General features: G+C 38.7%; 1 pseudogene; it reads left to right on the plus strand.

The window, feature by feature from the left end:
* Positions 1-766: 766 nt before the first annotated feature.
* On the plus strand, positions 767-866 carry LOC113276774 (annotated as a pseudogene).
* Positions 867-18098: the final 17232 nt, after the last annotated feature.

Below are 18098 nucleotides of genomic sequence, written 5' to 3' on the forward strand. Positions count from 1 at the left end.
ACTCCTCTAGGGTTGGGTTGTGTTTGACTAGGAAACTTACCTTTTTCTCTCAAAGAATCACTTATCAGACCAACCTGGGTTTTTAACTCGGAAATAGCCTGACTATTTTCTTGTCCTATCCTGTTACTAGCTTGTAGACTCTGTTCTACAGGATAACTGGAATTTTGCAGTTTGCTGAGTTAACAAGGCGAGAGATTCCTCTAAACTTAGGATTTTCTTATCTGACTGATTCTGAAACTGAGCTAGTCCTGAAGGATTCTTAGTATAGCCAAAACCTGGGGGAGCATTAGAATTACTAAACTGACCTTGACTTTGGCCCTTAGACCACGAAAGGTTCGGATGGTTTCTCCAACCAGGATTATAGGTTTCTGAATATGGGTCAATCTTTTGACGGTTATCAAATCTAGTGTTATTATAAAGAGCATTGGCCTGCTCTTCAATATTCTGGCCTTCCCAAAAAGGCTCCACTCTACCACTAGTCTGGCCCACTTCTAAGGCTTCTAACCTTTTTGCTATAGCAGCAATTTTGGCATCTGATTCATAGCCTCCTTCTACCCTATTAACGTTTCCTCTACTTAAAAGAATTGTTTTCTGGGGTGCCCTACTATTTTCCCATTGCTGGGTTTTTTCGGCGATTTCATTAAAAAATTCCATCGCCGCATCAACAGTTTGGTTTTCAAATCCACCAGTGCATAGAGACTCAACCATGGTCGTTGTGGAATAATCTAAACCCTCATAAAGGATCTGAACTAGCCTAACCTTTTCTAAACCATGATGAGGACACTGGGATAATAAATCATTGAACCTTTCCAAATACCTATATAAAGATTCTCCCTCTTGTTGTGAAAATGTGCATATTTGCGTCCTAATAGACGATGTTTTGTGCCTAGGGAAAAACTTATTGAAAAAGGCAGATGTAAGTTGTTCATATGTCTCAATTGACTCGGAGTCCAAACTATACACCACGACTTGGCCTTATCTTTCAGGGAAAATGGGAATAACCTAAGTTTCAAAGCATCATCATCTAAGCCTCTAATTCTTAGAGTACTACAAATTTCCTCAAAATCCCTAACATGGTAATAAGGGTTTTCATTTTCTTTCCCTAAAAAGATTGGGAGCATCTGTAAGGTCCCAGGTTTCAGTTCATAGGGTGCCTCCGTTTCAGCTAACTTAATACACGAAGGACGGTAGTCCTAGTTGGATTCAACAAAGCTTTCAAAGTTGCCATTTCTGGCGCTATCGGAGCAACAGGATTCTCTCCTCAGTCAAAGACGTTCAAAAACAGACTCTTCAAAAGCGGACTTTCTAGATTAAGGTAATCGAGACGCTTCGAACTACTAGGTTTCTCTTTAACAAATCTACCTAGTGCGTCTCTTTTACGTTCAGGCATACAATAGAATTTTCTAAATTGGAAGGGTAAGCAAACACAGATCAAGGCCGACTCAACCAAATCAAACCTATTGATTTCTAGCAAACAAAAAGCATGATGGCTCCACTTAGATTGTTTCTAGACCAGCTTCTAATCCTTCGAACGGGAATTCGTTACAATTTAAGCAAACCCCTCTGGAATCAATCCGAGTTAACGTAAGTTGAATAGAGGCGAGGGAAGCTCGGTGGAGCTTTGATACCCAAGGCCTCACCGGTATTACAAGGCGGCGCAGTCACGCATTCAACTTACAGAAACCGTCAAGAACTTCGAAGTATGCTTAAAAGAGTAACCAATATTTTTCGAATGACTTTCCTGTTAAGCTCGTTACCCTATCGGTCTCGTTCTAGTCAAAATTTTAGGCTTAGGTTCGCGTAGGTTACGTGTTCCTAAAGCGGGAAAGAAGAGAAGGGTTATGAAATCCGAACCCTTATCTTGTATGGCCAGGCCTTGATCTTTACTAGAAAAATAAATGTCTGTATTCAGTCCTCAACATATATGCATACGAAGGAGTCCAGTAACTCGCTGACAGGGGATTCGCGAGTGTTTAGAATCTTACCTCCCGTTCCAGACGGGGGATGAATCGGTTGTAGACGACTCGGGACACTGACTCCGATGTCTAGTGTACGAACCCAAGGTGCAGAGACAATATCGTAATTGTCCTCCTTCTATGCAAACAGTTTTTATTTAAAGTACCCTTCCGTAGGGTAATAAAAAAAATAAAGTCCCAAAGTCCAAAAGTCCAAAATTCCAAAAAAATAAAGAAAAATTACAAAAATAATAAACCCTAATACAGTTTTTTTTTCTAAATAAAATAAACAAACCCTAAACTAAAATTGTCTAAAAAAAAATTGTCTTCTTTTCTGTTCTTCTTGCTTTAATCTTTAGCTCCAAGTCTTTATGAAATCACCAAACTCCTTGGCTCAATTTTCTTTATGATCCAGAACCTGTAGACACAAGATAAATACCCAAAAACATAAAAAAAGACAAAAATAAAATAAAAAAATAAAAAAAAATCTAAAACCCTAAAAACAAGTCCGCGTCGGCGACGCCAAAAATTGATGTGATTTGTAGATAGTGGTAAAAGTGGTTCGATTCTCAGACTTGTGAAAGATATTAATTAGACTTAAATCCTAATATTAAAATAGAAAACTCAATAAAAATTATAGCAAACTCAATCAAAGATGATATCAATACTAAAAGAAACACTGAGGCTAAGATTCCACTATTTTCCAAATTCAAAGTGATTTAATCCAATATTCATATTCATGCAATTTTTTCGTTCAATTTGATTCTAAACTATTGCAACAAGTGAATTCTCAAAATAACAGGTGTGAATCCGAAGCATAGAACATCAAAAACCTAGGTCCAAGCATGCTCTATCAAAACAAATAACAATTGCTTAACAAGAATCATTCAAACAATTTTCACCTAAGGCAAAACAATCATAAAAATAATTGCGATAAATAAATAAATAAGAATATACCACTTTTTGTTGGAAAAATAGCTTCCTCTATCGCCTTAGCAATGGGGTTTAGCTCCTCATATTAACCACTTGCTCAAAATACATGTTTGTTGCTCAAAAGTTGATTAAAAAGAAGAGAAGGTATAAAACAACGTGTTTGTAACGGATATAATTGTTACGAACCACTGTTACAGAGTACCCTAACACAGAACTGTTGCGAACTCTGAATAGTTGTTATAGAAATTTTTACAAAGTGATTGAAATTTTAAAGAAAAGGCCACGGATTCTGCGACTGTCTTCGTCTGTCCAATGTTCTTCAGCTTCGTCTTCTTCCTCCTGCTGCTGCAACTTTCTCTGCAGTGTGATTTCTTCGTACCAGAGCTTCCCCTAAACTACGTAAAGGCCCCAAACTACTCGATAATCCCCTTCTATGATACTCTCCTCTTATTTATATACCACAGGTCATATGAATCCCGAGAATATCTTCCTTTTTCTTCTCTCCCAAGTTCCGTAACTTCCTGCTGTTTTCCTTACTTTCACGCCTCTCTGATTTGGTTAAAACTCTTCAAAACAGAGAGTAAAATCTCTCGAGAATATATCCTCTCTTAACTTCACACGTACCTTCCCTTTAATGAACAGGAATTCCCGAAAATATGCTAACTTCCTGTTTTACCCAACTCGAAGATATTTTATTTTATTTCTCTTCTGCACGCGTTGAACAGTGTCCGGGCCCTTCTAAACCTTTCCTTATTCGAAAGATACGAATCCTGGAGGAATTTATCTTCTTCATGTTGCACGTAATTCCCATATTTAGACACATAAAAATCCCGAGACTTACCACTACCTGTTTTGCGTCAAATCAATAATCAAACCTGTTTAATCGACCAAAACTCATATGTTATCCATGTTCATCACTAACAGGAAAAAATAAATCCATTCCCGTAAAAATCTCTTGTTAAATCTCGTCCAAATCCAAACCAGCAAATACACAGAGAGTTGTAACCATTTTCCCGCCAAATTTATTTTTTCAAACGGAGAAGATGACCTCCCCCTAACCAACTGTCGGGTGTCTTTAACACTTGGGGTATCCTGGTTATAAATAACAAGTGGGTGCCCCTTAGTAATTGAGTGTCCCTTATCCAAATAAGGGGTGCGTTTAGTGATTTTCTCCCACGAGCGCAAATAACACTTTTCGAGCCAATTTCGCCGCAAAATCTTATTTTTCCAATAACACCTACAAAGACATAAAAAGCCAAAATAAATACAAAATCAAGCACTAACAATATATACAATTGAGATTATATCAGACACTAAAATGTGTCTATCACATGGGCACGAAAGTACAATCCTACGGTCTTGGGCATCTCAAATTGATCCTTAACATGTTAAAATTAAACTTGTGCATGTCCAATTGATTCTTAGGCATGAGCATGAAAGCACAAGCCTACCGTCTTGGGCATCTCAAAATTGATCCTTGGATTGTCAAATTTAAATTTGGGCATGTCAAATTGAATCTTGGGCATGGGCATGAAAGCACAAGCCTACGGCCTTGGGCATCTCAAAATTGATCTTAGACATTCAAATTTAAACTTGGGCATGTCAAATTGAATCTTGGGCTTGGGCATGAAAGCACAATCCTACGGTCTTGGGCATCTCAAAATTGATCATAGACATGTCAAATTTAAACATGAGAATGTTTAATTGAATCTTCGGCATGGGCGTGAAAGCACAAGCCTACGCTATTGGGCATCTCAAAATTGATCCTAGGCATGTCAAATTGAATCTTAGGCATGGGAATGAAAGCACAAGCGTACGGTCCTGGGCATCTCAAAATTGATCCTAGGCATTTCAAATTGAATCTTTGGCATGGGCATGAAATCACAAGCTTATGGTCTTGGTCATGTCAAAATTGATCCTAAACATGTAAAATTTGAACTTGGGAATGTCAAATTGAATCTTGAGCAAGGGCACGAAAGCACAAGCCTACGATCTTGGGCATGGGCAAGAAAACACAAGCCTACGGTCTTGGGCATCTCAAAATTTATCATAGGCATGTCAAATTGAATCTTGGGAATAGGCATGAAAGCACAAGCCTACGGTCTTAGGCATTCCAAAATTAATCCTATACATGTCAAATTTAAACTTGGGCATGTAAAATTGAATCTTGGTCATGGGATTGAAAGCACAAGCCTACGGTCTTGGGAATCTCAAAATTGATCCTAGGCATTTCAAATTGAATCTTGGGCATGGGCATGAAATCACAAGCCTACAGTCTCGGGCATCTTAAAATTGATCCTAGACGTAAAATTTGAACTTGGGCATGTCAAATTGAATCTTGAGCATGGGCATGAAAGCACAAGCCTACGGTCTTGGGCATCTCAAAATTGATCATAGACATGGGAATGTTAAATTTAAACTTGGGAATGGGCATGAAAGCACAATCCTACGGTATTGGACATCCAAAAATTGATCCTAGGCATGTCAAATTGAATCTTGGTCATGGGCATGAAAGCACAAGCCTACGGTCTTGGGCATCTCAAAATTGATCCTAGGCATGTCAAATTGAATCTTGGGCATGGGCATGAAAGCACAAGCATACGGTCTTGGGCATCTCAAAATTGATCCTAGACATGTCAAATCTAAACTTGGGAATGTTTAATTGAATCTTGGGCATGGGCGTGAAAGCACAAGCCTACGATCTTGGACATTTTAAAATTGATCATAGACATGTCAAATTTAAACTTGGGCATGTCGAATTGAATAGTGAGCATGGGAATGAAAACACAAGCCTACGGTCTTGGGCATCTCAAAATTGATCCTAGACATGTAAAATTTGAACTTGGGCATGTCAAATTGAATCTTGAGCATGGGCACGAAAGCACAATCCTACGGTCTTGGTGATAGACGCATTTATGTTTCTAATTTGTCCTCAATGTTTCGTATTGTTAGTACTTGTTTTCATCCTTATTATGGTGTTTTGTGTGTTTGTAGGTATTTTTGGAATATAATTATTGTTGGAAAATTCGGCTCGAAAAGTTGCACGGAGCACCCCCGGAGGACATTTGTTATTCGGACTCTCATCATTGGTTAAGGGGCACTCAATTACTAAGGGGCAACCCAGGTCACCCCAAAAAGGTAGATGCTATTCGCACCCCCAGGATCAGATAGGGGGACACCATCTTCAAAAATTTGAATTTTCATTTTGGCGGGAAATTTTCTTATTCAACTGGCAGATGTTTCGATCGATTTTTGGACGTGATTTTGTGCGATTCAATCGCTGAAACTTTGTGGAAAGATGTGATATAACCATATTAAGCTATTTCAGGTGTTATCTCGGGCCAGAATTGGCTGAATCAAATTGTGGAGCAAAACAGGGAGCACGTCATTGTATGGAGACTGTCACGGGATTTGCATGAGTTGGAATGAGTTTGCGTATGTTAGGATGACTCTAACAACCATCTGGAGTGTGAAGGAGATAAATATAGTAATTTGGCAGCTTCAGAACTCGTGGAGAAATCAAATATCTAAATTATTTCCTAAACAGACAGTGAAGAATAATGGAAGATTACATGAAGTTATGGCGAGATATTTTGGCCCTGTGGAGTATATATAGGGTGTTGGGAACTCAGAGATGGTATGTCGATACTTAGGGAGGTTCAGGGAAGCTCAGAAACAAAGAAAAAAAATTACAAAGAAACTGCCGAGTTGCAGTCGGGGAAGAAGGTGAATAGTGAACTCGATAGTTGAAAACAGTCGCAGAAACCGTGGCCTAAACTTTCAAATCCAAACTCTTTGTAATAGTTTTGTAACAATTATTCCAACAATTAATAAAGTTTGCAACAGTTCACTTTCGTTCTTCCGTTACATCGAGTTTTGTAACAATTATAACTGTTACAAACTCACAGTTTCATACCTTTTCACTTTTTTGATCATCTTTTGAGCCATAGACCAATCTTTTGAGACCATTATTGATATGAGGAGCTAAACCCATCCTCTGGGGCGACGGAGGAAGCTATTCTTACAATGAAAAAGTGGTAATTTCTATTTTAAATAATTTATGCAATTTAAATTATGATTTTTTGCCTAGAACAAAAGAGTTTTTCCAATGATTTTTATTAAGCAATTGTTATTTTAATTGATGGTATATGCTTAACTTTGAGTTCTTGATATTCCATGCTTTCAACTTACAATTGCTCTTTTATAAAATCTATTTTTGCAATAATTAGAATCACTTAAATGGGAAATTGCATAATAATAATAATAATAATAATATCACTTTGGAATTCATAGAATACTGGAACCCTTAGCCCCAGTTTCTCCAAAATCTTGACATCACTTTTTGAATCAAATTTGCAATATTTATTTAAATCTAAAAATTCTTTCCTTCACAAGTCTGAAAAGAACCTATTATTTACCATTATTACAACAAATTTTGGAAAACCATCACTTGGGCATCTCCAAATTTATCCTAGACATGTCAAAATTAAACTTTGGCATGTCCAATTGAATCTTGGGCATGATCATTAAAGCACAAGCCTACGGTCTTGGGCATCTCAAAAATGATCCTTGGCATGCAAATTTAAACTTGGGCATATCCAATTTAATCTTGGGCATGGGAAAGAAAGCACAAGCCTACGGTCTTGGGCATATCAAAATTTATCCTAGGCATGTCAAATTGAATGTTGGGCATGGGCATGAAAGAACAAGCCTACGGTCTTAGGCATTTCAAAACTAATCATATACATGTCAAATTTAAACTTGGGCATGTAAAATTGAATCTTGGGCATGGGCAAGAAATCACAAACTTGTGGTCTTGGGCATCTCAAAATTGCTCCTGGTCATGTCTAATTTAATCTTTGGCATGGGCATGAAAGCACAAGCCCACAGTCTTGGGCATCTCAAAATTGATCCTAGGCATTTCAAATTGAATCTTGGGCATTGGCATGAAATCACAAGCCTACAGTCTTGGGCATCTTAAAATTGATCCTAGACATGTCAAATTTGAACTTGGGCATGTCAAATTGAATCTTGGGCATGGACATGAAAGCACAAGCCTACGGTCTTGGGCATCTCAAAATTGATCCTAGACATGTAAAATTTAAACTTGGGCATGTCAAATTGAATCTGGAGCATTGGCAGGAAAGCACAAGCCTACGGTCTTAGGCATTTCAAAATTGATCCTAGACATGTCAAATTTAAACTTGGGAATGTCCAATTGAATATTGGGCATGGGAACGAAAACACAAGCCTACGGTCTCTGGCATCTCAAAATTGATCCTAGACATGTAAAATTTGAACTTGGGCATGTCAAATTGAATCTTGAGCATGGACACGAAAGCATAATCCTACGGTCTTGGGCATCTCAAAATTTATCCTTAACATGTTAAAATTAAACTTGGGCATGTCCAATTGAATCTTGGGCATGAGCATTAAAGCACAAGCCTACCGTATTGGACATCTCAAAATTGATCCTTGACATGTCAAATTTAAATTTGGGAATGTCAAATTGAATCTTGCGCATGGGCATGAAAGCACAAGCCTACGGCCTTGGGCATCTCAAAATTGTTCTTAGACATGTCAAATTTAAACTTGGGCATGTCAAACTGAATCTTAGGCATGGGCATGAAAGCACAAGCCTACGGTCTTGGGCATCTCAGAATTGATCATAGACATGTCAAATTTAAACATGAGAATGTTAAATTGAATCTTCGGCATGGGAGTGAAAGCACAAGCCTACGGTATTGGGCATCTCAAAATTGATCCTAGGCATGTCAAATTGAATCTTAGGCATGGGAATGAAAGCACAAGCATACGGTCCTGGGCATCTCAAAATTGATCCTAGGCATTTCAAATTGAATCTTTGGCATGGGAAAGAAATCACAAGCTTATGGTCTTGGGCATGTAAAAATTGATCCTAGACATGTAAAATTTGAACTTGGGCATGTCAAATTGAATCTTGAGCAAGGGCACGAAAGCACAAGCCTACGATCTTGGGCATGGGCAAGAAAACACAAGCCTACGGTCTTGGGCATCTCAAAATTTATCATAGGCATTTCAAATTTAATCTTGGGCATGGGCATGAAAGCACAAGCCTACGGTCTTAGGCATTTCAAAATTAATCCTATACATGTCAAATTTAAACTTGGGCATGTAAAATTGAATCTTGGGCATGGTTATGAAAGCACAAGCTTGTGGTCTTAGGCATCTCAAAATTTCTCCTAAGCATGTATAATTTAATCTTGGGCATGGGCACGAAAGCACAAGCCTACAGACTTGGGCATCTCAAAATTGATCCTAGGCATTTCAAATTGAATCTTGGGCATTGGCATGAAATCACAAGCCTACAGTCTTGGGCATCTTAAAATTGATCCTAGACATGTCAAATTTGAACTTGGGCATGTCAAATTGAATCTTGTGAATGGACATGAAAGCACAAGCCTACGGTCTTGGGAATCTCAAAATTGATCCTAGACATGTAAAATTTGAACTTGGGCATGTCAAATTGAATCTGGAGCATGGGCAGGAAAGTACAAGCCTACGGTCTTAGGCATTTCAAAATTGATCATAGACGTGTCAAATTTAAACTTGGGCATGGGAATGAAAACACAAGCCTACGGTCTCTGGCATCTCAAAATTGATCCTAGACATGTAAAATTAGAACTTGGGCATGTCAAATTGAATCTTGAGCATGGGAACGAATGCAAAATCCTACGGTCTTGGGCATCTCAAAATTTATCCTTAACATGTTAAAATTAAACTTGGGCATGTCCAATTGAATCTTGGGCATGAGCATGAAATCAAAAGCCTACGGTCTTGGGCATCTCAAAATTGATCCTTGGCATGTCAAATTTGAACTTGGGCATGTCAAATTGAACCTTGGGAATGGGCATGAAAGCACAAGCCTACGTCCTTGGGCATCTCAAAATTGATCTTAGACATTTCAAATTTAAACTTGGGCATGTCAAATGGAATCTTGGGCATGGGCATGAAAGCACAAGCCTACGGTCTTGGGAATCTTAAAATTGATCATAGACCAGTCAAATTTAAACGTGAGAATGTTAAATTGAATCTTGGGCATGGGCGTGAAAGCAAAAGCCTACGGTATTGGGCATCTCAAAATTGATCCTAGGCATGTCAAATTGAATCTTGGGCATGGCCATGAAAGCACAACCCTACGGTCCTGGGCATCTAAAAATTGATCCTAGGAATTTCAAATTGAATCTTTGGCATGGGCATGAAATCACAAGTTTACGGTCTTGGGCATGTCAAAATTGTTCCTACACATGTAAAATTTGAACTTGGGCATGTCAAATTGAATCTCAAAATTGATCCTAGGCATGTCTAATTTAATCTTGGGCATGGGCATTTAAGCACAAGCCTACGGTCTTGGGCATCTCAAAATTGATCTTAGGAATTTCAAATTGAATCTCGGGCATGGGCATGAAATCACAAGCCTACAGACTTGGGCATCTTAAAATTAATCCTAGTCATGTCAAATTTGAACTTGGGCATGTCAAATTGAATGTTGGGCTTGGGAACGAAAGCACAAGCCTATGGTCTTGGGCATCTCAAAATTGATCCTAGGAATATCAAATTGAATCTTGGGCATGGGAATGAAAGCACAAGCCTATGTCTTGGGCATCTAAAAATATATCATAGACATGTCTAATTTAAACTTGGGAATGTTAAATTGAATCTTGGGCATGGGCATGAAAGCACAAGCCTATGGTATTGGGCATCTCAAAATTGATCATAAACATGTCAAATTTTAACATGAGAATGTTAAATTGAATATTGGGCATGGGCTTGAAAGCACAAGCCTACGGTATTGGGCATCTCAAAATTGATCCTAGGCATGTCAAATTGAATCTTGGGCATGGGCATGAAAGTCAAGCCTACGGTGCTGGGCATCTCAAAATTGATCCTAGGAATTTCAAATTGAATCTTTGGCATGGGCATGAAATCACAAGCTTTCAGTCTTGGGCATGTCAAAATTGATCCTAGACATGTAAAATTTGAACTTGGGCATGTCAAATTGAATCTTGAGTATGGGCACGAACGCACAATCCTACGGTCTTGGACATCTCAAAATTGATCTTGGACATGTCAAATTTAAAATTGGGAATGCCAAATTGAATCTTAGCATGGGAGTGAAAGCACAAGCCTACGGTCTTGGGAATTTTAAATTGATCATAGACATGTCAAATTTGAACTTTGGCATGTCGAATTGAATCTTGGCGATGGGAATGAAAGCACAAGCCTACGACCTTGGGCATCTCAAAATTGATCTTAGACATGTCAAATTTAAACTTGGGAATGTCAAATTGAATCTTATGCATGGGCATGAAAGCACAAGCCTACGGTCTTGGGCATCTAAAAATTGATCATAGACATGGGAATGTTAAATTGAATTTTGGGCATGGGCGTGAAAGCGCAAGCCTGCGGTATTGGGCATCTCAAAATTGATCATGGGAATGTCCAATTGAATCTTGGGCATGGGCATGAAAGCACAAGCCTACAGTCTTGGGAATCTCTAAATTGATCCTGCCAATATGAAATTGAATCTTGGGCATCTCAAAATTAATCCTAAACATGTCAAATTGAATCTTGGGAATATGCATGAAATCACAAGCCTACGGTCTTGGGCATCTCAAAATTGATCCTAGACATGTCAAATTTTAACTTGGGAATATCTAATTGAATCTTGGGCATGGGCGTGAAAGCACAAGCCTACAATCTTGGACATTTTAAAATTGATCATAGACATGTCAAATTTAAACTTGGGCATGTCTAATTCAATCTTGGGCATGGCAATGAAAGCCAAGCCTACGGCCTTGGGAATCTCAAAATTGATCGTAGACATGTCAAATTTAAACTTGGGAATGCCAAATTTAATCTTGGGTAGTGGCATGAAAGCACAAGCCTACGTTCTTGGGCATCTCAAAATATATCCTAGACATATAAAATTTGAACTTGGGCATGTTAAATTGAATCTTGAGCATGGGCACGAAAGCACAAGCCTACGATCTTGGGCATCTCAAAATTGATCCTAGACATGTTTTATTTAAACTTGGGCATGTCCAATTGAATCTTGGGCATGGGAATGAAAGCACAAACCTACGGCCTTGGGCATCTGAAAATTGATCCTAGACATGTAAAATTTGAACTTGGGCATGTCAAATTGAATATTGAGCATGGGCACGAAAGCACAATCCTACGGTCTTTGGCAATTCAAAATTGATCCTAGACATGTCAAATTTAAACTTGGGCATGTCCAATTGAATCTTGGGCATGGGCTTGAAAGCACAAGCCTACGGTCTTGGGCATCTCAAAATTGATCCTAGGCATGTCAAATTTAAACTTGGGCATGTAAAATTGAATCTTGGGCATGGGCATGAAATCACAAGCATACGGCCTTGGGCATCTCACAATTGATCTTACACATGTCAAATTTAAACTTGGGCATGTAAAATTGAATCTTGGGCATGGGCATGAAAGCACAAGCCTACGGTCTTGGGCATCTCAAAATTGATCATAGACATGTCAAATTTAAACATGAGAATGTTAAATTCAATCTTGGGCATGGGCGTGAAAGCACAAACCTACGGTCCTGGGCATCTCAAATATTATCCTAGGCATGTCTAATTGAATCTTGGGAATGGGAATGAAAGCACAGCCTACGGTCCTGGGCATCTCAAAATTGATCCTAGGCATTTCAAATTGAATCTTTGGCATGGTCATGAAATCATAAGCTTACGGTCTTAGGCATCTCAAAATTGATCCTAGACATGTAAAATTTGAACTTGGGCATGTCAAATTGAATCTTGAGCCTCGGTACAAAAGCACAAGTCTACGGTCTTGGGTATCTCAAAAATTATCCTCGACATGTAAAATTTATACTTGGGCATGGGGCATGAAAGCACAAGCCTTTGGTCTTACGCATTTCAAAATTAATCATATCATGTCAAATTTAAACTTGGGCATGGGCATGAAAGCACAAGCTTATGGTCTTGGGAATCTCAAAATTGATCCTAGGCATGTCTAATTGAATCTTTGGAATGGGCATATAAGCACAAGCCTACGGTCTTGGGAATCTCAAAATTGATCCTAGGCATTCCGAATTGAATCTTGGTCATGGGCATGAAAGCACAAGCCTACGGTCTTGGGCATCTCAAAATTGATCCTAGACATGTCAAATTTTAACTTGAAAATATCTAATTGAATCTTGGGCATGGGCGTGAAAGCACAGCCCTACGGTCTTGGTCATTTTAAAATTGATCATAGACATGTCAAATCTAAACTTAGGCATGTCGAGTTGAATCTTGGGCATGGGAATGAAAGCACAAGCCTACGACGTTGGGCATCTCAAAATTGATCTTAGACATGTCAAATTTAAACTTGTGCATGTCAAATTGAATCTTAGGCATGGGCATAAAATTACAAGCCAACGGTCTTGGGCATCTCAAAATTGATCCTAGACATGTCAAATTGAATCTTGAGAATGGGCACGAAAACACAAGCCTACGGTCTTGGGCATCTCAAAATTGATCCTAGACATGTAAAGTTTGAACTTGTGCATGTCAAATTGAATCTTGAGCATGGGAACTAAAGCACAATCCTACGGTCTTAGGTATCTCAAAATTGATCCTACACATGTCAAATTAAACTTGGGCATGTCCAATTGAATCTTGGGAATGGGCATGAAATCAAAAGCCTACGGTCTTGGGCATCTCAAAATTGATCCTAGGCATATCAAATATAAACTTGGGCATGTCAAATTGAATCTTGGGCGTGGGCATGAAAGCACAATCCTACGGCCTTAGGCATCTCAAAATTGATCTTAGACATTTAAAATTTAAACTTGGGAATGTCAAATTGAATCTTGGGCATGGGCATGAAAGCACAAGCCTACGGTCTTGGGCATCTCAAAATTGATCAAAGACATGTCAAATTTAAACATGAGAATGTTAAATTCAATCTTGGGCATGGGCGTGAAAGCACAAGCCTACGGTATTGGGCCTCTCAAAATTTATCCTAGGCATGTGAAATTGAATCTTGGGCATGGGCATGAAAGCACAAGCCTACGGTCCTGGGCATCTCAAAAATGATCCTAGGCATTTCAAATTGAATCTTTGGCATGGGCATGAAATCACAAGCTTACGGTCTTGGGCATCTCAAAATTGATCCTATACATGTAAAATTTGAACTTGGGAATGTCAAATTGAATCTTGAGCATGGGCACGAAAGCACAAGTCTACCGTCTTGGGCATCTCAAAATTGATCCTACACATGTCAAATTTAAACTTGGGCATATCCAATTGAATCTTGGGCATGGGTATGAAATCACAATCCTACGGTCTTGGGCATCTCAAAATTGATCCTAGGCATGTCAAATTGAATCTTGGGCATGGGCATGAAAGCACAAACCTACGGTCTTAGGCATTTCAAAATTAATCCTATTGTGTCTAATTTAAACTTGGGCATGGGCATCAAAGCACAAGATTATGATCTTGGTCATCTAAAAATTGATCCTAGGCATGTCTAATTGAATCTTGGGCATGGGCATAAAAGCACAAACCTACGATATTGGGAATCTCAAAATTGATCCTAGGCATTTCAAACTGAATCTTGGGCATGGGCATGAAAGCACAAGCCTACGGTCTTGGGTATCTCAAAATTGATCCTAGACATCTCAAATTTAAACTTGGGAATATCTAATTGAATCTTGGGCATGGGCGTGAAACCACGAGCCTACGGTCTTGGGCATTTTAGAATTAATCATAGACATGTCAAATTTAAACTTGGGCATGTCGAATTTAATATTGGGCATAGGAAAGAAAGCACAAGCCTACGTCCTTGGGCATCTCAAAATTGATCTTAGACATGTCAAATTTAAACTTGGTCATGTCAAATTGAATCTTGGGCATGGGCATGATAGCACAAGCCTACGGTCTTGGACATCTCAAAATTGATCACAGACATGGGAATGTTAAATTGAATATTAGACATGGGCGTGAAAGCACAAGCCTACGGTATTTGGCATCTCAAAATTGATCCTAGGCATGTCAAATTGAATCTTGGCATGGGCATGAAAGCACAAGCCTATGGTTTGGGGCATCTTAAAATTGATCCTAGGCATTTCAAATTGAATCTTTGGCATGGGAATGAAATCACAAGCCTAAGGTCTTGGGAATCTCAAAATTGATCCTAGACATGTAAAATTTGAACTTGGGCATGTCAAATTGAATTTTGAGCATGGGCACGAAAGCACAAGCCTACTGTCTTGGGCATTTCTAAATTGATCCTAGACATGTAAAATTTAAACTTGGGCATGTCCAATTGAATTTTGGGCATGGGCATGAAAGCACAAGCCTACGGTCTTGGGCATCTCAAAATTGATCCTAGACATGTCAAATTGAACCTTGGGCATGGGCATGAAATCACAAGCCTGCTGTCTTAGATATTTTAAAATTGATCCTAGACATGTCAAATTTAAACTTGGGAATGTCCAATTGAATCTTGGGCATGGGCATGAAAGCACAAGCCTCCGGCCTTGGGCATCTCAAAATTGATCTTAGACATGTCAAATTTAAACTTGGGCATGTCAAATTGATTCTTGGGAATGGGCATGAAAGCACAAGCTTATGGTTATGGGTATCTCAAAATTGATCATAGACATGTCAAATTTAAACATGAGAATGTTAAATTGAATCTTGGGCATGGGCGTGAAAGCACAATCCTACGGTAAATTGACCCTAGGCATGTCAAATTGATACTTGGGCATGGGCATGAAAGCACAAGCCTACGGTCCTGGGCATCTCAAAATTGATCCTAGGAATTTGAAATTGAATCTTTGGCATGGGCATGAAATCACAAGCTTACGGTCTTGGGCATCTCAAAATTGATCCTAGACATGTAAGATTTGAATTTGGGCATGTCAAATTGAATCTTGAGCATGGGCACGAAAGCACAAGCCTACGATCTTGGGAATCTCAAAATTGATCCTAGACATGTCAAATTTAAACTTGGGCATATCCAATTGAATCTTGGGCATGTGCATGAAAGAACAAGCCTACGGTCTTGGGCATCTCAAAATTGATCCTAGGCATGTCAAATTGAATCTTGGGCACGAGCATGAAAGCACAAGCCTACAGTCTTAGGCATTTCAAAATTAATCCTATCATGTCAAATTTAAACTTGGGCATGAGCATGAAAGCATAAGCTTATGGTCTTGGGCATCTCAAAATTCATCATAGGCATGTCTAATTGAATCTTGGGCATGGGCATGAAATCACAAGCCTACGGTCTTGGGCATCTTAAAATTGATCCTAGACATGTCAAATTGAACTTGGGCATGTCAAATTGAATGTTGGGCTTGCGCACGAAAGCACAAGCTTACGGTATTTGGCATCTCAAAATTGACCATAGGCATGTCGAATTGAATCTTGGTTTTTTGTTTGCTAAGTCCAATAGTTTATTAAGAAAAAAAACGTAATTACAAGAATTACAAGTAGGAGGCACAAGGCCTCCCCACCCCTGTAAACCAAAGGGGTTAATAAATAACCAAAGAAAGCGCCTAAAAAATCTAATAACTCATAACTAAAAGTTATCTACGAGAAAAGAAGAAAAAAGACAAGGAGCCTAAATTTCTTTACTCTAAATAGCGTAAAATAAAACCAGCAAACCCTCCTCTCAACAAAGAGATTTATGTGTTTCCACCACCTTTATTTTTCTTCTTTGGAGTCTTCATTCTTTTTGATTGATCCTGTATTTCTTTTATATACTCCTTAGGAAAAGATAAATCCCACAAAAACTTTTATTGAACATCAAATTTTGTAATAGTGCAAAGAACCTCATTTTCCTCACTTGTTAACCGAATATTCATGGATTTTGAATTCAAGCCCAAGTCAGAGCTGGCGGAACTTTCCTTGGGCTGTGCTACTTGCAAACCCAAATTTGATTCCGAGCAAACAGAATCCGTGAAGTTTTCAACTTCACGTACTGAATCCAAGTGTGTTTGTAATCCCGTGACTTCCTTGGATTCAGATAAAATTACCTCTTCTTGTAAAACAAAGAATTTATTCGGAGATAAAACTCCTGAATTGGTTGGTCTACGTGTAGTTCTTTCCAAATCCTCACGTATCTTCTTTAAATTAGCTAAATCTTCTTCTTTATTTTTTCCAAGCTCCAAAACAAAATGCTCTTCAGCACTTAATTCAACACCTTGTTCCACTTGAGCTTTGAGATGAGCAAGAAGTTCAAGGTTTTCCGAACTGAATTCAAACTGTTGTGTACCATTGTGCTGAACGTCATTTTCTAGTGTATAGTCTTCAACATTTAACTGAGAAAACGCACCCCAATGATGACCATGCACATCATCATCTTGCTCCACATAAATTTCAGGAACAAAAGGAATGATTAGGAATTTATTTCCTTTTTTCTTACGCCCAGCTTCCTGCCATTCAGAGTTACCATTAGGAACATTACTGTCCCAGCAGTAGTCCCATTTTCTTGCGTGTTCTTACCATGAGATGCACTCTGAACCTTCTTGTTATCCCCAACTGAACCATGAGAATTCCCATGTTTTATAGTACTGTTAATACCATTCTTCTTTGGATGCCATTTAGAAACACCACTCACATTCTTTACAACAATGTTCAACTGTTGATTGTTTTGCTGCCGAACATTCCTTTGCTGTTTGCTCACGCTATTTTGCTTCTTTCTGCATTCTCCATCATTATGCCCAATGATTTTACAATGAGTACAGAATTTTGGTTTCTTATAAATATCAATTAGCTGCCAAAAATCCAAACCTCCGACTGTGACATGAATGCCATCAGTATCTAGCTCAGCAAAATTGATATCAATAAGAACTGAAGCATAATACCCATATTCATGCGCTAAAGTACACTTATCCACCACAATAGGAGTCCCCAAATATTTTTCCATAGATAACAGCGTCTTCTCCAACCAAACTCCATTGGCAAGCCTGGAAACTTAACCCACGCGGAAGCATGGGATGTTTTTTGTCTTTGAGGATCAAAACTAGGGTACCATTCCAAAAGACTAAGCTTTTGATGTTCAACAATCCAAGATTCAGCATCAAACAACTTATCCTTATCTTCCTGCGATTTCAATTTGATAATAAAAAAGCCACGAACCATAGGAATGAACTGGACACGCCCATCACCAAGCTGCCATTGAGAT

Source organism: Papaver somniferum, chromosome 4 (genome assembly GCF_003573695.1).
Source record: "Papaver somniferum cultivar HN1 chromosome 4, ASM357369v1, whole genome shotgun sequence".
Classification (NCBI taxonomy): domain Eukaryota; kingdom Viridiplantae; phylum Streptophyta; class Magnoliopsida; order Ranunculales; family Papaveraceae; genus Papaver; species Papaver somniferum.